This window comes from Monodelphis domestica, chromosome 1 (genome assembly GCF_027887165.1).
Source record: "Monodelphis domestica isolate mMonDom1 chromosome 1, mMonDom1.pri, whole genome shotgun sequence".
NCBI classification, from domain to species: domain Eukaryota; kingdom Metazoa; phylum Chordata; class Mammalia; order Didelphimorphia; family Didelphidae; genus Monodelphis; species Monodelphis domestica.
In genome coordinates, this window is record NC_077227.1 from 508,337,528 (window position 1) to 508,364,222 (window position 26,695).

A 26,695-nucleotide genomic window follows, 5' to 3' on the forward strand; every position below is an offset into this window, starting at 1 on the left:
TCTTTGCCAGTTCATTGTTGATATGCTATTCCCCTGTACTTGAGATATGTATCCCCAGTTGTCAATAAATAAGCATTTATTAAATGTACCATGTGCTATGTATTTCAGTAAGCCCGGGGGATACAAAACCAATAAATAATTAGTCTCTGATTCATAGAAATTATGTTCTGTGGGCAAAATAATGTGTGTATATATATGTAAAAAAAAAATATATATATATATATATATATATGAGGGGGCAGTTAGGTGGCTCAATGGATAGAGAACCAGACTTAGAGACAGATGGACCTCAGTCTAAATCTGGCCTCAGACACTTCTTAGCTATGTGACCTTGGGCAAATCAGTTAATAGTATTGATTCTAAAAGGGAAGGGAAGGATTTATGTGTATGTGTGTGTGTGTATAGTATGTATATACACATAAATACATATGTAGACATATATATTCACAAGGAAACACAAAGTAATTTGTTTTTAAGGTTAGATCCTTGTTTTCTTGAGTATCATATTATAAGTTTTCTGTTCCTTTTTAGCAGTGGATAATAAATTATGTGATCCTGATTGTGGCTCCTTGGTATTTGAAGTCTTTCTTTCTGGTTGCCTATAAAATTTTTTTCCTTGACTGGGAGTTCTGAATTGTGACCATAATATTCCTCAGTTTTCATTATGTTGTTTGTTTGTTTGTTTTAGTAGATAAGTGCTAGGTTGTTTTAATGTCTATTTTGTTCTCTGGTTATAAGAGATCTGGGTAGATTTCTTGAAATATGATGTCTATGTTCTTTTTTTTTTTGTTACTGTTCATGGCTTAAGGTGGCGCCATGATTCTTAAATTGTTTTTACTCAATCTGTTTTCTAGGTCATTTGTTTTTTTTTAATGAGTTATTTCGCATTTTCTCCTATTTTTTCCAATCTTTTGACTTTTGAAAAATTATTATTTCTTGTTATCTCATGTTGTCATTAGCTTCCATTTGACCAATTGTAATTTTCAAGAAGTTCTTTTTTTCCTATAAGGTTTTGTGCCTTTTTTAAGTTAATTTTTTCATACTTTTCTTCCCTAACTCTCTCCTTTTTTCCTATTCTTTCTTTTACTATTACTTTCATTTGGTTTTTAAAATCTTTTTTTTAAGCTCTAACTCTTACTTTAACTCTTCTAGGAATTCTTGTTAGACATGGCCAAGTTGTATTCCCCCCCCCCCCCCAAGGCTTTGCTTATATAATTTTTCAAATCATTCTTTTCTTTGTTTATGTGTTGAGTCTTCATAATAAGTCTGAATTGTCAGATTGGGGGTTTTTTATTTGCTTGTTTGTTCATTCTTCCAGTCTATTTCCCCACTTTTTTATTGTACACTCCTGGGTGGATGTCTGGCCCGAGTTTCTACTATTTTATGTCCTTCTGGTACTTTCACAACCCTAGGTAAGGGGCCTGCAAGCTTTTCCCCAAAAGTGGTATGATCTGGGGGACATCTTTTCACTACCCTCCTGGTTTGAGGGCTGTAAGTTACTGACCCAGGTTTGGTTATGTCTATTATTTTCTGATTATGAGTTTTAATAGACTAATGCTCTAGTCAACCACTCACTATTGGCTTGCTAGGAGGTTCTGAAGGTTCAGAGTGACTGAACTGCTAACTGCTCCTTTTTTTCTAGAGAAACACTTATTGCTTATGGGTAGGCTGGACCAAAATAATAAAAAATAAATTAATTGACTCATCAAATGCATATCAGTAAAACTGCCAAAGGATTACTTCAAAGAGCTAGGGAAAAAACCAATTCATCCGGAAGAACAAGAGGTCAAAAATATCAAAGGAATTCATGAAAAAGGGTGAAGAAAGGGACCAGTATCAGTATACTACAGAACCATAATCATCAAACAGTTTGGTACAAAGTAAAAAATAGAGATGTTTGTTTATGGAACAGATTAGGCACACAATATACAGAAACAAACAAGCCTAGTAACTTAATATTTGATAGACCTCAAAGATTTCAGCTACTGGGGCAAGAAACACCCCCATAACCCCCCTTTTTAAAAAAAACCATTGGGAAAACTGGAAAGTAGTATGGCAGAAACTAGGAACAGAAACAACATCTCAAACTATATATCAAGACAAGTTCCAAATGATTATATGATTTAGATATTAAGGGTAACATCATAAACCCTGATAGGTATAGAAGAAATTACCTGTTAGATCTATGGGTAGAGGAAGAGTTCATGATCAAACATGAGGTAGGGATGTCCTCAGGAGATAAAATGGACAATTTTGATTACATAAAATTTTGAAAGTTTGTGGATAAGAAAATGTTAAAATTAGAAGAAAAAAGTAAGAAATTGGGGAAATTAGCCTCTGCAGCAAGTTTCTTTCATAAAGGTCTCATTTATAAAATACACAGAGAGGTGAGCCATTCTGCAAGTAATGTGGTCAAGGAATATGAATAGACAATTTTCAAAAGAAGAAATCCAACCTATTAGCCATATGAAAAAATGTGCAGTCACTATAAAGAAATGGAAATTAAATTAGCTCTAAGTTCCACCTCATACTCATCAAATTGACAAAGATGACAAAGAAAGGAAAATCTCAAATGCTAGAGGATCTGTGTAGGAAAAAAAAAGTACATTAATACACTTTTGGTAGAACTGTCCAGCTATACTGGAAGGTAATTCGGAATTATGCTCAAGAAACTATTAAACTGTGCCTACTCTTTTATCTAGTGATAACACTATTATGTCTATATCCAAGACAGATCAAGAAAGAGGAGAAGGGACCCACATATACAAAAAAATTTTTTATAGCAGCAAAGAATTAGAAGCTGTTCTGGGGAGTGGAGCAGTGCTTATCAATTGGAGAATAGCTAAATAAGTTATGGTACATGTATGTGATATAGTATTATTGTGCTATCAGAAATGAGGAAGGAGATGGTTTCAGAAAAAGCTGTCAGGTCTTATATATGCACCGATGCAAAAATGAAGTGACTATAAACCAAAGAGTTCATATAATAATAACAACAATATTGTAAAGATAAACAGTGTTGAAAGACTTAGCAACTGTGATTGACACAACTGCCAACCACAGTTCCAAAGAATGCATGGTAAAAATATAGTACCTGCATCCAGATAGACTCAGAGTATTAATTGAGGCTTGTAGTTTTTGTTCTCTTTTGTTTGGAAGTGGCTGGTGTGGGAATTTATTTTGTTTCACTATACATGTTTGTAATGCTTTGTTTTTCTTGTTTTTCTCATTTGGTGGATGAGGGATGTGGGAGGAAGAGAATTCAGACCTTAAAATAAAATAAAATTGAATTTTAAAAATTAAATGAATAAAGATTGTTAATATCCTAAACAAGAGGTAATGGGGAACTGATAGGTGATAGGACATTTCATTTGAGTGGAGAGAAGGGAAAAGATGTGAGAAATAGTATGGATAGAATTGACACAATTGGCAACTGATTGAATATGTAGGGAGTGGGAGAATAATGAAATAGTCATGGTTATAAATATAATTGGTTGGAAAAATAGCACCCCTTCTTTGTTTGTTTTATACCTTCTTAAACATTACCTTTTGTCTTTGAATGTGTTGGTTCTAAGGCAGAATAGCAGTAAGAGGCAATGGAGATTAAGTGACTCACCCAGGGTCACACAGCTAGCAAGTGTCTGAGACCAGACGAAAGATATTAGAACTCTCAAGAGAAATAGAGAAATTCAGAATATGGATCTGCTTTTTTGGTGGAAAATATAATGAATTTGATTTTGGACATTTGAGTTTGAGGTGCCAACAGACCATGAGTTCAAAATGTCTGATAATGAGGACAGATGTCCAACTGGTAAAACAGGACTCTAAGGCAAAGACTCAGGCAGGGAATGTAGTTCTGGTAGTTATCTGTATAGAGATAATAATGGAAGCCATTCTAATCTGATGAGGTCCCTAAGAAAGAGAATAGGAAGAAGAGAAGAACAGATCTTTGGTTAGGGGATAGGATAGGATTATCAATAATTCAGCAAAAGAGATCATCAGGCAGGTAGGAGAACCAAGAAAGAACTGCATCATGAAAACTCCAAGAGGAGAGAGTGTTCAAGAGAATATTATGGTAAACAATGACAAATGGTGCAAAAAGGTCAAGAAGAATAAGGATTAAGAAAATTGCTCAATGTAGTAATTAAATGATTAATTTCATAATTAAGCAATCATTGGTAACTTTGAAGAAAGCTGACTATCGGAGACTAGAATCAAGATTGAAAGGGGTTGAGAATGAAGGGAGAGGAAAGGAAGTGAGAGAAGAGGAAGTGAAGAGACAAAAAGAATGGATAGCTTTTTCTAAGATTATAGCTGTTTCTTGTAACATGGTGTCTAGGCTCATTTTTTTTTATCATGACTTTCAGATATTCCAATGATTCTTAGATTATCTTTCTGGATCTATTTTCTAGTGAGTATTTTGAGGTGGGTTTGGGAGAGCTTGGAGCATTCCTTGCTTTGGCATCTTGGCTCCTGGAAGCAGAAGTCCTTGGTATAGTTCTAAAATGGGAAAGATATATAGCATGAAGGTGTCATAGGATCAAATGAGTTTTTTTTTAAGAGCAGCAAAGACCTGGGCATATTTGTAGGCAGCAAGAAATGAGCCAGTCGAGAAGAGTTTAAGAATTAAAGAGAAAATGGACAGCTAGGTAGCACAGTAGAAGAGCTCCAAGCCTGGAGTCAGAAGGACTTGGATTCAAATTTGGTCTCAGATAGTTCCTCACTCTGCCACTCTGGGTAAATCAGTTAACCCCTGTTGCCTAGCCCTTAACCACTCTCTTTCTTTGAATTGATGCTTAGTATTTTTTTAAATAAAAAGCATTAAAACGAAAAGAAGAATGTGTGAACAATGTTAGAGAAGATAGAAACAAATAGTATTAAGAGAAAAAGTAATGACTTTGGTGGTGGCAAGGGGCTTTTCTTCATCAGAAACTGTAGTAAAAGAGGAGAAAATGAGGGATACTGTACAAAAGTATGGGGATTATACACTGCTCTGGGAACACAGATATAATCAAAAAGAAAAGTAATCTCGCCCTTGAAGAGCTTATGTTTTAATGTGAAAGATAAGTCCTAAAAGGGAAGCTAAAAGGTGGGGGTTCCTTGGTGTGGAGGTATGATAGAGAAATCCAGAGAAGCAGAGCCAAATGGAAAATGAAGAGATGGAAGGCCTGGGTGCCTCTCTGTAAAATGAAAGTTCAAGGAAGAATCCTTTACTTGCTAATCACAGGGATAGTCCTCACAAGCAGAGGTTCTCATTCATTTCCCTTCTGCATAAAAGCCCAAGTTCCTTTGCCTTGTAAAATATTTTCTTTGATTTTTATACCTTATCTCTTTTCCTAACTCTGATCATGCTCTATGAGGAATGTTTTGACTCTGTGGGTCTGACATAAACTGTCAGGACTCCCTGGGGAGCCCCCACTTGGTCTGAGAAACATGCTAGAATAAATAATATCATGGGGAGCATTCCATACCACAATTCTTTCTCAGCATCTCATTCCATGTTCTTACTTAATCACCCAGTCATCCTTGGCAACATTTCCTACCATTGTTTATTATTATTTTTGTTTATTAATTGTTTCCCTGAAGACAGAACTCTTCAGAAGGACTGGTAGGTCATTTAAAAGGGTAGAATAAATTATTACCTACCTTATGTGAAGTCTTGGAAAGGACCCAAAGCTTCTTCTCTCAGAAAAAACTTCCCTACAGTTGATAGGTGACTAAAATTCTACTACTGCAGACCATTCATTTGGTTTGGTGGTATTTTTTATTGAAATGCAAATGCTCCTGGAAGAGAAAATATTTTGTTATTAATAATGTTCTTTGTTCTAAATATTTTCCAGGGTGGCTTAGAAGGGCTCAAATATAAACTTGACCTCTTTCACAGTTTTACATAGTGTTGACCCACCCCTTGGGTTTCATTAGCTACTTTGAGACATCTTGAAAATGAAATCATTGACTTTTGGGGAAAGTCAGATATACTGTTCTGATGGGAAGCTGCTACATGCTTATGCCCCCTCCTAACTGAGATATATTTTTCTGTTCTTATTGATATCTTTTGTTTTTATATCCCCTTTATTTCCTAATTTATCTCTTCTTGCCTTCTCAGAGAGCTATCTAGGTTGACAAAAAAGAGTGTAAAGAAAAGTAAAAAAAAAAAAACTAACCACAATATCAGGCTGGAAATTATGTGTTTATCTCTTCAAAGTTTGATCATTATGGTTACACAGTATTCCGTTTTGATTTTTGGTTATTTTTCCCACTTAATATTGTTTTAGTCATCCTATATATTGTTTTCCTTAGTTGAGTTCTCTTTGCATAAATTTATATCTGAGGATACAGAGTTACTAAATAAAGTACAAAGGTATTACAATTTCAGTTTGTAAGATGTTTATTTCTCAAAGATACAGCATTTTCATTGTACACAGTATTTTTATGTAAACACAAGGGATTAAGTTAATATCAACCAAACTGAAAGATAAAGAGATAAAAATTGTTTTGCTTAAATGTCCTTTTCCATTGGGGGATTAGTAGAGTAGAAACTTTGTTTTTATTATTTAGCCATTTCAGTCCTGTCCAACTTTTTGTGCCCCTATTTGGGATTTTCTTGGCAAAGATATTGGAATGGTTTGTCATTAACTTCTGCAACTCATTTTACAAATTAGGCACTGAGGCAGAGTTACTGACTTGCTTAGGGTTACATAGATAATGAATGTGTGAGGTCAGATCTGAACTCATGAAGATGATTTTCTTTAATTCCAAGCCCAGTGCTCTATCTACTGTGCCACCTAGCTATCCCAGAAACTTTGTAGCAGAATGTTTAGTTGACTCCATTTCCATTTAATGGGATATTTTACACTTTAAGTGCCTACCAAGTTTAATCCATCATTTCCTTTGCCATTCTTACAAAGCCAGAATTCCTCCAGAAACCTATGTTGCTTTTTCCTTTAAGGAAAAGGGAATTTTATGCTCTCCCCATTATTCTAAAGAATTATAATTATGCAGAGTAGCATTGTAACCTCCCCTCCCCCCACATAGATCTCAGAGGTCTTATTTTTTGGACGCTGTAGTAATAGCAGCTGAGGACTCTGGTAGTTATAATAAACTTCTGCAGTATTTGTTTAGATAGAGTAATCAGCTGGTATGTCCTGGGTGTATGGGAGTTGTACAAACAAGAGTCCCAAAGTAAATTCCTTAACTTTCAATCTCAGGAAATTTAGGGACTGGATTCTACCAATTTTGTCTTAAGACTTAAAATGGCAGATATTTACTGGGTAGAGCTTCTCTGAATAAGATTTCATCAGCATGCAATTTAACCCATTTGACCATGGGACTTTAATTTGGGAAAAAGCTTACAGAACAATCTAGTCCAGACATTGCATTTTATAAATTTGGAAACTGAGGCTTAAAGGAAATAATCTGGCAATGAATGTAGCCTTAGGTCTTAAATCACTCAATTGACATTGTTTTCTTGAAAATTACCAGTGATCTCCTAACTGTCAAATCTATGATGGTTTGTTTCTCAGTCTTTATCCTTCTTGATCTCTCTTTAACATTTGACACTGTTGACCATCTATCTGCATAGCTTCTCCTCTGGATTTTCATTATACTTTTCCTAGCTGACCAATCCTTTTTTTTTTTAACCCTTACCTTCCATCTTGGAGTCAATACTGTGTATTGGTTCCAAAGCAGAAGAGTAGTGAGGGCTAGGCAATGGGGGTCAAGTGACTTGCCCAGGGTCACACAGCTGGGACATATCTGAGGTCAGATTTGAACCTAGGACCTCCCATCCCTAAGCTCTCAATCTACTGAGCTACCCAGCTACCCCCTCTGACCAATCCTTCTGAATCTCCTTTATTGAATCTTCATCTGTATCCTATCTCCAATTGTAGACATACCCAAGTATTTGTCCTTGGTCTCCTTTTCTTCCCCCCCACCCCCCATCTATTCTCTCTTAGTGACCCCATCAACTTAGATGGGATCAGTGATCATTTATATGCAGATAACCCTCAAATTTCTATACCCATGGCCCTGCTCTGTCCTTGTACTCTAGTCTCACATCACCAACTGTGTAATGGATATTTTGAGCCAGATGTCTTATAGGCATCTCAAATTTAATCTGTCCGAAACAGGACTAATTAGCTATTTCCCCTATCTCCCAAGCCTCTTTTTCTGTCAAAGATGCTACCATATTTCCAATGACTTAAGTTCAAAACCTTCAACTCCTTGTCTTTCATTTTCCCCATATATGTAATCAGTCATTTCTACCCTTACAACATATTTCACATTCGTTCCTTTCTCTCCATTCACATGGCCATCACTCTAGTTCAGGCCCAAATCCCTTCTATCCTGAGATACTTTGATAGCCTCCTAATTGGATTTTTTGCCTCAAGTCCATCCCCATATCAATTTACCCTCCATACAGCTAGCAGAGGGATTTTCCTAGAGGGCAGCTCTGATCATGTAAATTCCGTATTCATTAAACTCTAGTGGTTCTCTGTTAACTGCAGGATCAAAGTTAAATGCTTCTATTTGGCATTTAAAGCCTTTTACATACTGGTCCCAATTTATTTTTGCAGCCTTATTAACATATTATTCTCCTTTACACTAGGATCCATTCTAATTGACCTTGTTCCTCACAGAATACTTCATCACCTATCTTCATTCCATTGCATATACTCTCCTCACCTCTGCCTTTAAAAATTCATATTTCCTTTCAGGATCCAAGTGATGCCTTCCCTATGGGATTTAAATTTGGGAAAGACCTTTGACATTACTTTAGTCCAAAAATCTCATTTTACAAATTTGGAAACTGAGGCTTAGATAAGGGAAATGACCTACCAATCTTATTTTAGGTTCCGTTTTTCCTAGTTTTCCTAGCTGCTCCTGCTTCCCCTAAAATATGTTAAAATAATTAGGTAAATTAGAATTAAAAGCATGCCAAGTCCAACTCATACCTGCTCTCTTGGTAAATGCCAAAAAAAGAAAATGAGAGAGAGAGGATAGTAGGAAACAGTCTCTCTTGAGAGAGAAGTGGTGGCCTCAAGTTACAGAAAAAGATATCCTTTGAAAGACATGGGCACTGTTTGTTGTTTGCTTTATTATGCACTTTTGATATAAAAGTTTTTCTTTCAGAAAGAGGGGAGTGAGATGAGATGATGAGAAAGAAAAGAGCTAGGGATAGCCCCCCCCCCATAAGACGGAAAAAGAAAGAAGAAATTATTGAAATGTGTTTTTGAAATGCTGAAAGAAACAGGTCAGAAGAAATCACAGACAAGCTGAAAAGCTTTGAAAATATTGTGTTGAATGTGTTATATACTTAACAGAAAACAAAAACTGTACACAGTAGTTTCAGTTTCATATACAGTCCTCTGTGATTTACTGTATATACAAGTATGCCCTTTGTAATTGATATTTGTTAAGCTCAGAATTTTTTTAAATGGGAGGAAAAAAGAGACTTTGTGACAATTATACTTTAGATTTGGGTAATACCTTCTTCATTTGCCCTAAATTTGTTAAAGGATTCTATTGGGAAAAAAAAAAAACAGCAACCTTGTAACTGTTTTGTTTATCCCTAGATATGTATATGCTGTTTCCCTTGAATAGATGCTATTTCAGGAAGAATTTGGGATAATTGGGGGCAGCTAAGTAGTTTAGTGGATTAGTGGTTTTAGTGGATAGCAGGCTTAGAGACGGGAGGTCCTAGGTTCAAATGTGACCTCAGACACTTCACAGCTAAGTGACCCTGGGCAAGTCACTTAACACCCATTACTTAGCCCTTACATCTCTTCTGCTTTAGAACCAATACACAGTAGGACAGAAGATAAGAGTTAAAAAAAAAGAATTTGGGGTAGTTGATTTTTAAAGTTCCCTTATAACTCTGAAATTCCATCATAATAATAGTGCATATTTTATATTACTTTATTATTAAACACTTTAAAAATCTAACATAAGAAAAGAGTATGTATGTATGTATATGTGTGTGTGTATGTGTGTGTGTGTGTGTGTGTGTGAAATTCTTGTCCACATTTTATAGGTAAAAAAGGGTAGTAACTTGCCCAAGCCATGAAGCTATTAACTGAAATAACCAAGCCAGGATCCCAGGTTTTTTCTAACCTAGCCTAGTGTGCTTTCAACTTGAGTACACTGTTTCTTGTATTCCAACATACAGTTGCCACTCTTTGGTTCTGATTACATACAATTCAAAATGCTCTTTTCTCCAGTTTGGATTGTTTAAACATTTTATTACACATGCATTTTCTATTTTTGCTTCTTCACAAGTAAGAGGGGGATCACAGTGTGTTTTGTTGGTGTCTCTGCTCTTACCACTTCAAAGGAATCAGAATGAACCATGAATAAAATGACATCCAAGAAATTATGGCTTAAAGATTCAACCCCAACCACATATTGAATGTTAGCAAGTTTCTACTTCAAGCAAACTGACAGAAACCTCTTTCAGGAAAAAGTTCTGGGTTTAAGAAATTATAAAAGTTGTTTACTTTGCTCTGATTCTATTGAGAGACAGCATTGAGCAGTGGAAAGAGAACTGGCATGGGAGCCAGACAAATGTCACTTCTCTGATGTATTAACTTTGTAATCTTGAATAAGTCACTTTTATTCTTTGAGTCCCCCTTTCCTCCTTTGCAAAATGGAGGGAATAATTTGCACAGCCCCATAGGCTTCCCCTTCCATATAAAGACATTAGAAAACATTGGAATAAAAGGAGCTTTCCTTAAAGTGATAAAGGACATACCATCAGCAAGCATTATATGTAATGGGGATAAACTAGAATCCTTCCCAGTAAGATCAAGGATGAAGCAAGAATGCCCACTTGTGATGATGATAAATGATAAATCACCACTACTATTAATATATACCAGAATATTAATATTATACTAGAAATACTAGCTATAATATATAATAATATATAAATATATACACTATATAATAAGAACAGAAAAAGAAATTAAAGGAAATAGATGAGGCAATGAGGAAATAAAACTGTCACTCTTTGCAGATGACATGATGGTATACATAAAGAATCCCAGAGAGGGGGCAGCTGGGTGGCTCAGTGGATTGAGAGCCAGACCTACGGGAGGTCCTAAGTTCAAATCTGGCCTCAGACACTTCCCAGCTGTGTGACCCTGGGCAAGTCACTTAACCCCCATTGCCTAGCCCTCACCACTCTTCTGCCTTGGAACCAATACACATTATTGACTCCAAGATGGAAGGTAAGGGTTATTAAAAAAAAAAAAAAGAATCCCAGAGAATCAACCAAAAAAACTATAGAAATAAATAACAACTTTAGTAAAGTTGCAGGATAAAAAATAAACCCACATAAATCATCAGCATTTCTATTTACTACCAGCAAAGTTCAACAGCAAGTTATAGCAAGTAAATACCATTTAAAATAACTGTTGACAATATATAATATCTAGAAGTACACTTACCAAAACAAATCTAGCAATTATATGAACAACACTTTTCATACAAATTAAGTCATACCTAAAAATATCAGGAAAATATTAATTGTTCATGGATAGGCTAAGCCAATGTAATGAAAATTGATTTACTCATTCAGTGCCATACCAATAAAACTATCCCCCAAATTACTTCTTAGAATTAGAAAAAGTAATAATAAAATTCATCTGGAAGAACATACGGTCAAGAATATTAAGAGAATGAATGAAAAAAATATGAAGGAGATCTTAAACTCTACTTTAAAGTGTTCATTATCAAAATAATTTGGTACTAGCCAAGAAATAGAGTAATGTATCAATGGAATAAGTTAGGAAATCAATATATAATGACCATTATAACTGTGTTTGATAAATCCAAAGATCCAAGCTATTGGAGGAAGCACTACTATTTGACAAAAACTACTAGGGAAACTGGAAAACCATGTGGCACAAAGTAGGCATAGACTAATATCTCACACCACACAGAGTATGGCAGACTCTAAGATAAAGTCAAAATGGATACATGATCTAGAAACAAAGGAGTAGAAATAGTATTGCTGGGTTCTATATTTCAAAAACATATTTCAATGACCTTTTCCTTCTTTTTCTTTCTTGCTTTTTAGGGGGCAATCCTATCCCTAGCTCCTTTCTCCCTCTTTCTCCCATCCCTCTACTTTCCAAATGAAAAGCAAAACTTTTATATAAAATATGCATAGTAAATCAAATTCCCACATTGGCGATGTTCATTTCATGGATAGGCCACCACACCTCTCTGTCAGGAGTGGAGGAAGGAATAAAATAGAAAATTGAAACTGCAAAATTGGAGATTAATGATGATGGTGCCCTGGGAATCACATCAAAATTAAGAGAACACATTTGGAGTTAAGCAGCACTTAAGCAGAAGTCAGGGACAGCTAGGTGGCGCAATCAGGAGAGTGGTGGACCTGGAGTCAGGAAGACTTCTTCCTGAGTTCAAATTCAGTCTTACACATTTAATAGCTAAGTGACTCTGAGCAAATCATTTGACCCCCTCTGCCTCAGTTTACTTGTAGGTAAAATGACCTGGAGAAGTAAATGGCAAACCTGTCCATATCCTCTGCCAAGAAAACCCTAAATGGGGTCATAAAAAGACCCTACTGAAATGACTGAATAATAAAATTCAGAAGAACATGACTTGGAAGCTGGTATAGGAGAGAATGAAAAGTCAAAGATGACACTTAGATAATGAGCTTGGGTGACTGAAAGGATGATGGTACCCTCAACAATAATGGGAAAGCTCAGAAGGGATAGGATATGGATGGAAAGATAATGAGTTTTGTTTGGGATATGTTGAGCTTAATTAACTAAGTCTATGGGACAACCCAGCACTAGCTGTCTAATAAGCAATTGGAGATGTGTCTGGAAAGTAGCAGAGAGATTAGGACTGGATAAACGATTCTGAGAATCATCAGTGTACAGGTAATATAATAATGGGAGCTGATGAAATCATTAAGAAAAATAATATATAGAGAGAAGAGGGCCCACGACTGATGGACACCCATTATTAACCAGTATAATTGGATGAAGATTCTGTAAAGGAGATTATGAAAGAGTGGTCAGAGGTAGGGAGAGAATCAGAAAAGAACAGTGTCATGGAAACCTAGACAGGAGAATTTTAAGGAAAAGAGGGTGATTGACAGTGTTAAAGGTTACAGAGAGGTCAAGAAGGATGAGAATTCAAAAAAAAGGTCATCAGATTTGACAATTCAAAAATCATTAATAAGCAGTTTGGGTTGAATAATGAGATCAGAAGCCAGATTGTAGCAGCTTAAAAAGAGAATGAGAGCAAAAGAATTGTAGATGACTTGTTCTAGGAGTTCAACCACCTGAGGGGGCAGCTTAGGTGGCTCAGTGGATTGAGAGCCAGATTTGAAGATAGAGGTCCTGGGTTCAAATCTAAATTCAGACTTATCATAGCTGTGTAAACCTGGGCAAGTCATTTAATCCCCATTGCCTAGCCCTTACTATTCCTCTGCTTGGAACAAATACACAATACTGATTCTAAGATGGGAGGTAAGAGTAAAAAGAAAAAAGACACATATCCATGATAGTTTAGGTGGGATGGATAGATGTACAGATCATAGTTCAGATAAAGATTCAGAAGAAAAAGTATTGCTTCTTGGCCTTTTGACTAAGATCAAGTGTAATAAAAAGCAAAAGCACTAACCCCTCACATTATTAAATGGATAATATGGGGACCAGGTTTATGGTCTTTTCCTAAGTTCTCTGTTTTTCATTTTTTAAAAAGTGGGGAGAAAAGCCAACTGCTTGGAAATATTTTATTATAAAGATAATATAAAGTGCCTCCCAAGAGAAATATTTATTCTATAGAATTATTTTATTTCTTTAAATCTGGTCAGCAACCCAAGGTAAAGTCTATATGGACACATTGGCCTAAAACATTTCATCTTCTCAAATATCAAAATAAACTTGCCTAACTAAAGAGAAATATTCTTTTGGTTTAGGGTAAGTTTAAGAACAAAAACTTCACTCAATTTGAATTCAAATTTATATTCTATAACCATTAAAGACTGAGATATTTCACTAGAAACATCTTGGAAATATTTATATTTTATTTGTACTTTTACTTTTTTTGCATAAACTGTATTGATTTCTGGACTTCATAGTTTGGGGGAATCTTTTGTCCCTATAATAAATAGCCATAGAATCATAGAACTTCAGAGGTAGAAGACTCACAGAGAGGTCCATTACAATATTAACTTTGATTATTAATGGATCCTTGTTAATTACTAATGCATTCAATTAAAACCCCCAAATAAACCTTATCCTTTGATTCTCATATAGCTGGACCTTCTAATATCTCTAGAAAACAAGTTTTTAAAAAACTTAAAAAAAAAAAACAATCAAGAAGGGAGCAGCTGAGTTGCTCAGTGGATTGAGAGCCAGGCCTAGAGACAGAAGGTTCTGGGTTTAAATCTAGTCTTAGACACTTCTTATCTGTGTGACCCTCCTGGACAAGTCACTTATTCCCCATTGCCTAACCCTTACTACTCTTCTGCCTTGGAACCAATACACTGTAATGATTCTAAGATGGAAAGTCAGGGTTTAAAACAAAAACAACAACAACAAAAAAGCAAGTAGAAGATGTGCTTTTACTAGCCAATTAAGAGGACAACTAAGATATTTTTAAGGGCTGATAAAGAAAAGTCCTTAGGTGCTCATATATTGATTGCAAAATTCAAGATTTATATTTGGTCCTTTAGATTTAAACATTAACTAGAAATTTTGACTAAAGTTAGCAGCCAACTAATTTTGATATTGCCTTGGACTGATCTGGCTGATTAGTAAATTCTTGCCTTTCTTTTTTCAAATGTTTAGAATTATTCATGTTTATATGGAAATGTGTTTTACATGATAATACATGTATAACCCAGATCAAATTGTTTATCATCTCTGGGAAGGGGGAAGGAAGAGAAAGAAGGAGACAATTTGGATCACATAACTTCAGAAGAATTATGTGGAAAATTGTTATTGCATATAATTAGTAAAATAAAATATCTTTTAAAAAAAAGAATTATTCATATTCCTGGGGTTGCTACATTTATTTCTAATCTGACTATAAATTAAACTGGCTAAAATGATCAGTTGACTCAGGTTGACATTTGTTTAGCAATAATGTTTAGATGCTACTCTATTTGTCTTGTAGAGTTTGTGACAGATACAAACATGGAATCCATTTATAGAGAAAAGTTATTTAAATTTTATTTATGTTTGAGATTTATTGATGCTTTTTTTTACATCACAGTCATTTCCTAATATGTACCCTCATGGAACTCTCCTTTGTAACAATAATTAAGTAATGACTTAGGTATTACATAATATATGAAATAATTAAGTAAAATGATCTGGCAAAAGGCATCTAGCATTATAGGCAAATTCTGGTCTTATAGCCCCCTCCTCTTTACTGATAAGAAGGGAAATGTGTTTCATCACCTATTCTCTAAGACCAAGTTGGTATCATGGATTGAATGCTGGTTTTGAAGTTGGGAAAACCTAAATTCAAATTCTGTTCCAGTCACTTAATCCTTATTAGCATTAATTTCCCTATCTATAAAATGGGGGGGTAATAACAGCACCTACCTTACAAGGTTATTTATTGTGAGGGGAAGCTAGGTAGCACAGTGGATAGAACTTCTGGCCTAGAATCAAGAAGACTTGGGTTCAAATTTGGCCTCAGACACTTTTAAACTGTGTGACCATAGGCAAATCACTTAGCTCCTATTACCTAGACCTTCCCTCTCTTCTGTCTTACAATTGATACTAAGTCAGAAGGTAAGAGTTTACAAAACAAGGTTATTTTGAGGATCAAATGAAATTATTTATGTTAAAAGTCTTAGAAAACCTTACAGTACTATGTAAATGTTAGCTATTATTAGTAGTAATAATAAAGCATGTTAAATTTAATTAGATAGCAATTGATAATTAAGAATAAAAAATTATATCTGGAAGGATTTATTTCCTGGCAAATTTTAAAGTCTTTAAAAAATTATCTTCAAACTGCAAAGGCCAGAACAGGCATTACTAGAGAGAAGTTGATTGCCAAGGAGAGATAGCTAGAGCTGCCCTGGATGGGTACAAGTCACCCAGTTGATTGGCACATTTATTAAAGGGTAATGCGCTAGGCCCAGGGAATACAAAGTCAGAAGCAAAAACAGCCCCTGCACTTACCTATGAAATCAAGAGGATGACAACACATGTAAATATAATAAGGGTGGATCAAGATTGTTGCTAGAGAGGATCCAGGTATTCACCAACCTTTCCTCCCTACCTGCTTTGGCTCTGGAGTCCCCAGAGTCTCCATCAGCCATATTCTGTTACAATAATTAGTTCTTCTTTAGCCTACTTTGTTCCCACTTCTGTTACTTTAAGGAATTTCTCATATTTATATTTAACAAAAAGGAACACAATCACAATTGTTTAGATAGGACATTTATTTAGGGCTCACCAGTGCCGGTCTGTGCTACAGAGCCAAGATGCTCCCTGCTCTCAAGATGACATCCTAATATATGGAAAGAGCAAAGTTAAAGGGGTAGGGGGAAGGGCCAGCTGTGCAGAGATGGCACAATACAAAAAGGGAGGAGAGCTGGCAGAGAAATGAACAAGTCTGGCCACACAGCAAGCAAGACTCACCAGTCAGGAAGGCAAACCCTACAGTGGAGAAGCATTTCCAGGCATTCAAGTTTGCTGCTGAGGAGGTGGAGAGTGGCCAGCTGGGAGAATTCCTAACATTGTAGGCAGAGATTTGGCTCTGTGCTGTAATTTACATTTATATTTATCTCCAGTTAACCCCCTTGCCTCTTTGTGTTTGCGGAAATTCAGGTTACCAGCAATGTTTGGGTAAAGAATCAAGAAGAACCAGAAGGGGAAGTTGTAGGACAGGGCTTTTCTTGGAACTCCCCTGAGTCCCTGAGGAATTGGATAAACTTGCTGGGTTCAGTGCTGTCTTCTCCAAGCTGCCTGGAGGGTTCTTGGCCCTTTGGGATCTCTGCCTTCTCTGCCCCATCTCTCCTCTTCATGGTGGTGACTTCGGTGATACTGATGTTTTCTGGTACTTAGCTCTTGGTATCTCTCCTGCCTGTCTCCTAGCAGACCCCTGAATTGAGTGCTCCGGACTAGTGCCTGGTTTGTGAAAGTTCCAAGTCCCACATCTACTTGTGGGTGTAGCGGAGAAAGCGCCAGGCCTGGAGTCAAAAAATCCTGAGTTCAAATCCAGCCTTAGAGATTCACTCACTGTGTGACTCTGGGCAAGTCATAATATCTGTTTGCCTTCATTTCCTAAACTGTGAAATAGGGATGATAATAATAACATTTGCCTTCCAGTGTTGTGAGGATCAAAGGAGATATTTATTAAATGCTTAGCACAGAGCTCTTACAGCTTTAAGTCCAGGACACTAGGCATTGGGCTGAGTAGATGAGGCTGATGCTGCGCCCTTAGCTCTCTAAGGAGGAAGATACTAATGGTGGAGGGAAAAAGACAGGGTTCATCTCTGTGGATATGCTGCTCCTAAGAGGTACAACTGGACTTTTCTTTCTTTTTTTTTAAACCCTTACCTTCCGTCTTGAAATCAATACTGGGTATTGGTTCCAAGGCAGAAAAGGGGTAAGGGCTGGGCAATGGGGAGTCAGTGACTTGCCCAGGATCTTACAACTAAGAAGTGTCTGAGGCCAGATTTAAATTCAGGTCTTCCCTACTCCAGACCTGACTCTCAGTCTACTGAGCCACCCAACTACCCCCTACAACTGAACTTTTCTGACCGTTTCCCTGGGACCTAGGCCAAGTCAGGGGGACCCATGGGAAGAGGCCAAGAAGGCCTCTGAAGAATCCATCTTATGTGTCAAGACAGGCTGCATAAATACTGAGTATGCTGGAGAGTGATATTCAGTTAACAGAACCACAATTATTTCATGTGCTACTTCAAAGTTGACTGAAGAGGATATTAACAACATCCTGATATATAACTAAAACTGGTTTTCTTTTTAAATCCTTACCTTCCATCTTAGAATAGATTCTAAGGATGAGTTTTAAAGTAGAAGAGTGGCAGAGGCTAGTGTAAGGAATTAAATTTAGGGGTTTGACTAAAATATATAAGAATTCTAAAATAAATTCTAAATTCTTAAAATAAAGCAAAAAAATAAAAATATTCTAAGCTCAAGTCAAAAGGGTGGAAAGAGTGAAAGTAGAGAAATGCAAAAAGAGGGTAGAGAAGATGTTCACCCTATCACATTAAATTTTGCTTACGTGCTTGGCTCATCCTAGCAGGGCTTGTTATCCCTTTACAGGAGGACCCAGAGTTCCACCCACACAGCCTCCTTCAAGAAGAGAAGGCCTCTCCTCAGCTAATCTCTCTCCAGACACCAGGAAAGGAAGGTCAGTTACTCACCTAAGAGGCAGTCCAAGTCCCAAGTTACCTCCAAGAGGCAGGTCACCAGTCAAAGATACAGACAGGAGAAATTAATAATAGTTTAGAGAGAAACAGCTGAGATTGAGAAGAATTGGGAGGGACAGCTAAATGGTTAGAGCACCAAGCTTGAAATCAAGAGGTCCTGGGTTCAAATTTGGCCTCAGTCACTTCCTAGCTGTGTGATCCTGGGCAAGTCACTTAATTGCCTGATTGCCTAGCCCTTACTGCTCTTCTGTCTTAAGAGTTAATACTAAGACAGAAGGTAAGGGTTTTTTCTTTAAAAAGATTGGGAAAGGCTTCTTACAGTAGGTGAACCTTTAGCTGATACTTGTTAGGAGGAAAGTGAAGCCAGGAAGTATTCCAGGCATGGGCCATTGAAAATGCTTAATCAGGAGATGTAATCCCTATCTGCAGCATTTCTCTTATCAGCCAGTTTAATAACACTGTCAAAAAAGGGAAATAAGATTAATCTGGCCTGGCCTCTCTCTTTTGTGGCAATTGCTTCCTTTTCTTACTGCTTACTATCTTTTTTTTTTCCCTTCCTCCAAAACTTTACTTTCCGTGTTAGAATTGATACTAAGAATGTCAGATTTGAACCCAGGTCCTCCTGACTCCAGGCCTGGCATTCTTATCATCTGTGTCACCTACCTGCCCCTTCACTATCCTTTTAATAATACAATCTGGAATTTTGTTGAGGTGCGAAGTCAAGCTCACTCTTTTGCAGACTATCCTCTTTGCTTTTGTAAAAAGCAAAGACAGTATCTATACTTCCTCAAACCCTGTAGTACATCTCCCTTGTTGTCCGTGATCTTTCAAAGATTGTGGGTTGGCAGTGACATTGGCTTGTTCTTTCAGTATGTGAGGAAGTAGTTCATATTAGACCTTGTGATTATGTATGTATGGGAACATTCAGACCCGTAGTTGGTTTGCTTCGTTTAAACCTTTACCTTCCATCTTAGAATCAATACTATCCAAGGCAGACGAGCAGGAAGGGCTAGGCAAAGGGGGTTGAGTGACTTGCCCAGGGTCACCCAGCTAAGAAGTATCTGAGATCAGATTTGAATCCATGACATCCTGTCTCCAGACATGGCTCTCTGTCCACTGAGCCACTTAGCTTGCCTCCTAAACCCTAGCTTTTCTACTGAAGCCAGTCTCATATCTGAGACCCCTCCCAGACGTTTCAAACTAGATGACCCACAGGCATCTCACACTGAACATGTGCAAAATGCTGGATAAATGTAAAATCTTTCATTTGGGCTTAACAAATCAGCTTCACATGTATAAGATTTGGAAGGCTTCACTAGATGGTAGTTTGTCTCAAAAGGATCCAGGAGTTTTATTGACATAGAAGTTCAGTGTGAGTCAAGAGCTAATGCCAGGCTCAAATTAATATAGGCAGAGTCCCAGGCAAGGGAGGTGGCTCTCCTGCTCCTCTCCTCAGTCCTAGGTCAGCTACATTTGCCAAATCATGCCGGGTGCTGCATTTTAGGAAGGTCATTGACGAGCTGAACAGTGTCCGAAGGAGGAAAACGAGGATAATAAAGGCTCTTGAAATGATATGGTGGCAGGACTGGTTGAAGGACCTAGGGATCTTTAGTTTAGAGAAAGGAGGGGAGGGATCCCGGGCATGGAATCAGATAATTGTCTAAGTTTTTGGAAGATTATTACCTGGAAGATCCCCTTCAATTCTAACAATTGGATGATACTAGCACATGGGAATAGATAGGATGCTCAGTGAATAGAATGCCAGGCATAATGACAGGAGGTTCTGGGTTCAAATTTGACCTCAGATACTTCTTAGCTTTGTGACCCTGAGAAAGTCATTTAAATCCAGTTGTCTAGCCTTTACTCTCTTCTGCTTTGGAACTAATACTTAGTGTGACTTCTAAGACAGAAGTTAAGGATTTAAAAAAAACACATGAAGGTAGAATTTTAAAGTTTGTTAAATAGTAAAGCATTTTGAATATTTTGATTAACTAATTCAGTTTTCTACTAACATTGGGCTTGTAACTTCTCTTGATATTTGATGTTTAAAAATATGCCCATGAAATTACAAACCTAAGTTAACTATTCTCTCTTGTTCTTGCCCCTTTTCTTTCATCTCAGCAAAAGCTTACATCACCTGATCCTTTATTAAATTCTCCTTTTCAATAGAAAGTCTTAAATCACTTTATAGAGAGAGGCACAGATGTCTATCATCAGTATTTAGCTCAGTCACTGCCACATGGTAAACACTTAATACTTCTTGTTGGAGGATCAGTCAACAGACATTTATTAAACTCCACCTATTGCCAGGCACAGTGCTAAGTGCTTAGGGATACCAAAAAAGGAAAGGAAAAGGAAGAAAATAAGCATTTAATAAGACTTACTAATGCCAGCTACTATGCTAAGCTCTTTACGAATATATCTCATTTAATCCTCATTACAACCTTGTAGGGGTAGTAGGTGATGCAGTGGATAGAGTACTGGGCCTGGAGTCAAGAAGACTTATTTTCCTGAGTTCAAATCTGGCCTCAGACACTTACCAGACATTGTGTGACCCTGGGCAAGTCACTTCACTCTGTTTGCCTCAGTTTCTCATCATTAAAATGAGCTGGAGAAGGAAATGGCAAACCACTTCAATGTCTTTGCCAAGAAGAGCCCAAATGGGGTCATGAAGAGTTAGATATGACTGAAAGTGATTTGTGTAAGGGCCAGAATGTAAGAGGTTGGACTAAATTATTTAAGAGTATGGTCATCAGGAGTTTAATCAATTCCAAATGATTTTTTAGCAATTTATTTATAAAATATAGAAAGAGTGCAAGTAAGAAAATCAGAGAGGATAGGGTAAGATATCTAACCTAACACACTAAGTATTTTACTCTGTCGCTGACTCAACCCAGGCAGGGCTAATTAGTCCTCAGCTGAAGGGGCCTCAGCCTTGAACCAAGGACCTGGGAATGAATAAAGCAAGGACTTCAGTCATGAAGCCTCTTTCAAGAGGGAAGGCCTCTCCTGAGGCTAGTCCCTTCAGAAAATCCAGGAAAGGAGACAGTTTTTTCACTCACCCACATTAAAAGGGAGAGATTTAAGAACAATCTCACCAAGTCCAAGGTCTCAGATCCAGTAAGCAGATCCTTCATCAGTCTCCAACTCAAACTCGGAACTCCAAAGAATGACAAATTCCATCACAGGAAGTTATAACTCCTTTTAAAGACACTTCTTTGTGTCACTTCCTGCTCCTTCCTCTACTTTTTACATGGACAAAGTATAGTCTATAGTTTTGCTTAGGACTGCCCAGGGGGCATTCAGTGATTTTTTATTCATCACCCATTTTCACATACATGAGTCACAGACCTCCCCCACTCAAGTGTAATTGGGTGTATACACTTCTGGTGATTAAATCTAAAAATGAGCAAGGGAGAGTTAATCCCAAATTCACATTTGACAACACCAAAAAAGTTACCCTGCAGTATAAGTGTTGTTTTTTGGTGTTGAAAGAATTTGAGGCAAACAGAGATCCCAACTTAATGGAGGAGAGACCATGCAATAAATAAGAGCTATACTTGGTAAACTGAAGGTAATTTCGAAAAAAGACACTAGCTTTAAGGGGGCTCAGGAAAGGCTTCTTTCAATAGGTAGAATTTTAGCTGATTACTTAATGGAAGCCAAGAGGAAGAAATGAGGAGAGTATTCCCAGCTACAGAAACAATTGGGAAAATGCCAGGAATTGAGAGATGCAATGTATTGTGATAGGAAAAATGAAGAAGCCAATGTCCATGAGTGACAGAATCTTTGGCTAGGAGAGGAAAATGTAAGATCTGGTAAGAAAGGAATGGATGAGGTTCTCAAAGGATTTAAAAGCCAAAAAGAGGATTTTAGATTTGATCCTGGTGCTAATGCAATATTGGATAGGAGATGGTTTGGTCAATTATATTTTAGGAAGAGCAGTTTGATAGCTAAGTGAAAGACTAGAATGGAGAAAGACTTAATCAGGACACTAGCAGACTATTGCAATAATCCAGGCATGAAGTCATAAGGGCCTGGACCAGGATGGTGATGGTGTCAAAGAAAAGATAGAAGCATATACAAAAGATGTTAGAAGGTAGAAACTACAGGAATTTGTTACTTACTGGATATAAGGAGTTCTGAAAGAGTGTGAAAAGTTGAGGATGATACCTAGGTTGTGAGGTTCAGGACTTGGGGGGATAATGATTTAAGAAGGATGTTGGGAAGAAGTTTTGGTTGGAGATAATTAGTTTAATTTTGGGCATGTTGAATTAAGATACCCATGGAACATCTAGTTAAGGAGTCTAGTTTTGGAGGTGTAAGACTGGAGATCAGGAGAGAAGTTGGGGAGGGCTAAATAGATCTGAGAACCATCTATATAGGGAAGATAATTTAATCTATGAGAGCTAATGAGGTCACTAAGTGAAATAGTATAGAGTAATAAGAAAAGAGTAGCCATGATAAAGTCTTGGGGAATGCCCACCATTTGTGGAATGACCTGGATGAAGATCCTTTTGAGAGTCATTCCAGCAGTCTCTCAAAGGGGAGGGTCCTTCTGTCTAAGTGTGACAGTTCAGTCAAATAATGGATGAGAGGCACTGCATGCTCAATCTCATGTCAGGCATCACACAGTGATCTGCCATGGCACAGAGGTTGGTTGATTTTATAGGTTCAGTGAGAACAGGCTTATCTGGCACACAATCATTTTTCAACATACACATTTCCATAAAACCTAACAACAGACTGGAAGCCTAAGGAGATAGTTAGTGAAACATTGTTGCTATGACAGAAATAGATGAATGACATAAACAGGGTGATCTGGAGGTTAGTTCTCCCTGACCTATAAGATGACCAGTTAGGAGAATCATTGTTACTTTTGGTCAGCTTTCACAATCAATCACAATTACTTAGGAGATGGTAACAACATTTTGTAACTAGGTACAGGATTAGAGGGTAATTTAATGACAGACCAGTTTGGGGGTTTTCCTCAATTTACAAATTCTGTTTTTCTTGTGTTATTTTAAAGTACCTGGCAATGTTGCCTGGTTTCTGGCCACAAACAGATTCAGTGGAGTGTGTCCTATAGACCTAGACTTGAAAGTGATTGATGTTCTTGATTTGCCTGGCTTGTAATGGGAGTGAATGTAACTCTGTGGAAAGGGAAAGGAGGGGGGTAATGGGTAATGATCTATAGGTTTTAATTTTGTGAATATAATTTTTTAAGGTAATAAGCTGGGGGGATTAGGGTGTGATGTATGTGTGTTAACCCTATAAGTTTTTGCTCTCATTTTTCTCCTATGTTGGGGAGAGAACAATAACCATAATAATTCCATTGGTAATGGAAGTTAGAGAAAGAAGTCAGACAGAGGGGGTTCCTGTGGGTGCCTTATTTTTCCAGAAAGTTGCTTCACAACTCTGGAACTCACATGTTACCATGTTAGACAGCATGGGCTTGATGGCTTCCCACCAAGATACAGCAAAATTCACTAAGAAAGATGAAATACTGATGTAAGGAGAGAACTAGAAGAAAACAGTGTCATGGAAATCTAAAGAGAAAAGAATATCAAGGAGAAGTGATTTACAGAGTCTCAAAGGATACAGAGAAGTCAAGAAGAATGAGGATAGAGAAAAGACTATTAGACATGACATTTAAATAAAAGAACAAAAAAAATTTGAAGATAACTCTTTTAGTTGAGTGATGAGGTCAGGGGCCAGGATTGCCAAGAGTTAAGAAGAAAGTAAGAGTAAAGGAAATACAAGCCTCCCAGACTTTCTCAAGGAGTTTAGCCATGAAAGAGAGGAGAGATATAGGATGAAACAGTGGTAATGGATGGATCAAGTGAGGATTTTTTAAAAGACATTTTTAAAGGGAGAAATGTATGCAACAGAGAAGCAGCCACTAGACAAGGAGCTATTGAAGATTAATGAGAGTGGATTGATAGAGGGAACAATATGGTGGAGAAGACAGGATGTAATTGGATTACTTGTGAATGTGAGAAAATTACCCTTGGCAAAGACTCCCTTCATATGAAATAGGATTGAATGGGAAGATGTTAGGTGAAGGCAGCTGAATGATGTGAGTTGAGAAGGAAGAGGAAAGAGAAGTTTTTTTGCTGAATGGCCTCAATTTCTTTCAGTCAAATATTAGTCAAGGTTCTCTATTGGGAGGATGAGGAAAGGGTAACCATGAGAGGTTTTAGGAGATTGTGAAAAGATGCTAGGGTGAGTGTGATAGTGAATCTATTAGGGAGTAATAAACAGATTACTTCAGTGAAATGAAGGCTCAGTTGATTGTTACATAAATTTTAATGGATCCATTCAGCATGAGTAATATTCTATCTAGGTTTTCTCAGCAGTAGTGAATAGGTATGAAAGTGATTAGAAGTTATGATGTGTAATTTAAAGTATTCAAAGAAACTGTATTCATGACAGTACCAAGTAGCTAAGAATTATAGTAAGAAATAGATATTCTGAAAAATATTGCAACTACTAAGTTAGGGATATTGCAGTATATAAGGTTGGCTGACTACTTGAGGAAGGGTTTCATTGGGTGAATGAACCCTTGAAGTCACCACATGTCAGAGTCTAGTCTTTAGCTTGTTTCTATTCAAGCAGGAGTGGTGATAAGAAAATCATAGACTGAGAATTTTTATCAAGAACTTCAAAGGTCATCTGGTCTAGTCCACTACCTAAACATTGATCTCTTCCACAACATCTCCAAAGAATGGACAACCAGATTTTACTTGAATATATCTAGTGATGAGTTACACTTTCCTGAGTCAACCTGTTCTATTGTTGGACAGATATAATTGTTGTGAACCAGCCCTTAAACTGAACTGAAACAATAGTGGTTCACATTTCTGGAATGCTTTAGAGTTTAGGCAATGCTTTCTTCCCTGCTGCACCATGAGATGGGGATTTAACTCAAATTTAGCATTATAAAGCACTTGTTGGGCACCAGTCACTGTGCCCAATTTATGAGGCTATAGTTAATGCCTATATGTTTTACTGGGGGGCAAAGAACAGTCCATAGATAAGCAAATTGTAAAATATAATACAAAGTAACTATAGGTAGAGAGTACTAACAATTAGGGTGGGGTAGTATCAGAAAAGGCCTTATGGGACCAGCTGAGTGGCTCACTGGATAGAGAGCCAAGCCTAAAGATGGGAGGTCCTAGGTTAATTTAAACCTGGCCCAAACACTTTTTTTCTCTTTTTAAAATTTTCTTTTTAAAAATTTTCCATGGCTACATGATTCATATTGTCTACTTCCCTTCTTCTCTCCCCCCTTACAGAGCTGACAAGCAATTCCACTGTGGCCCAGATACTTCCTAGCTGTGTGACGCTCGGCACTTAACCCCCATTGCCTAGCCCTGTGCTGGTGAACCTATGACACACATGCTGGAGGGGGCTGCTCCCCTCCCCCCTTCCACCTCACCTGAGGACATTTGGGAGCATTTCCTCCATCCCCTATCTAGGGTAAGGGAGCAGCACACATGTATCATGAGGGTGCATTTTGGGCACTCAGTTTCTAAAAGATTTGCCATCACTGAGTTAATTTTTCCCCTTAGAACCAATTCTTAGTATTAATTCTAAGACAGAAGGTAAGGGTTTAAAAAAAATTTTTTTAAAGCTCCTTCTGTGGGAGTTGGCACTTGAGATGAGACTTGAAAAGAAACAGGGGTTCCATTATTACCTATATTTTATAGATAAGGAAACTGAAGCTTTGAAAGAAGGCAGATGACTTGTCCAAGCATATATAACTTCTTTAGCAGATTCAAGATCTGAATTCAAACCTTCTGACTCCAACTTCCACAACCTCCATAGCTGTTCTCACTCCACTACAACTGTTCTGGATAATTGAACCCTGGAAGATTAATTTATAGATCATTAATTTAGGTCTAGAGGGGATTTACAGGCCATTCATTCCAACCTCCTCATGTTACAGAGGAGGAAACCAAATCCCAAGGAAGTTAAGTGGCATGTTCAAGGAGACACAAGTGATAAATGGCAGGTAAAATTTGAACCCAGATCCTTTGATTCCCAAACTAGGGCCACTGTACTGTACTGCCTCTGATACTTTCTTCAGTTCAATGTGATAAAACTGACAAGAGACTGGTTTATAAATTACAATGGTAATTTCTTTATTTCTAATGGGAAATATACCTAATTCTGAGTACTAGACTTCTAAATTTGACCCTATCCTGAAGGTTAGACCCTTTTAGAAAACAGAATAAAAGTTTGCTTAATGAACATAAAAGAAAAAGGCACTAGATGTTCTCAGAAGAC

At 37.2% G+C, this 26,695-nt stretch overlaps 1 protein-coding gene across 3 annotated transcripts in view; it reads left to right on the forward strand.

The window, feature by feature from the left end:
- PKIG (cAMP-dependent protein kinase inhibitor gamma) overlaps window positions 1-26,695 on the forward strand; it is an 88,459-nt gene that overhangs the window by 23,544 nt on the left and 38,220 nt on the right. Inside the window, exon 2 of one of the 3 annotated variants that reach the window (XM_007475815.3) lies at window positions 18,297-18,384. The exons of 1 other annotated variant lie outside the window; for it this stretch is intronic. The gene's annotated coding sequence lies outside the window, so the exon portion shown is untranslated. Of the gene's footprint in view, window positions 1-18,296; window positions 18,385-25,701; window positions 25,886-26,695 lie in introns of all 3 variants that reach the window. One more of the 3 variants, XM_056813013.1, reaches the window with a different exon arrangement.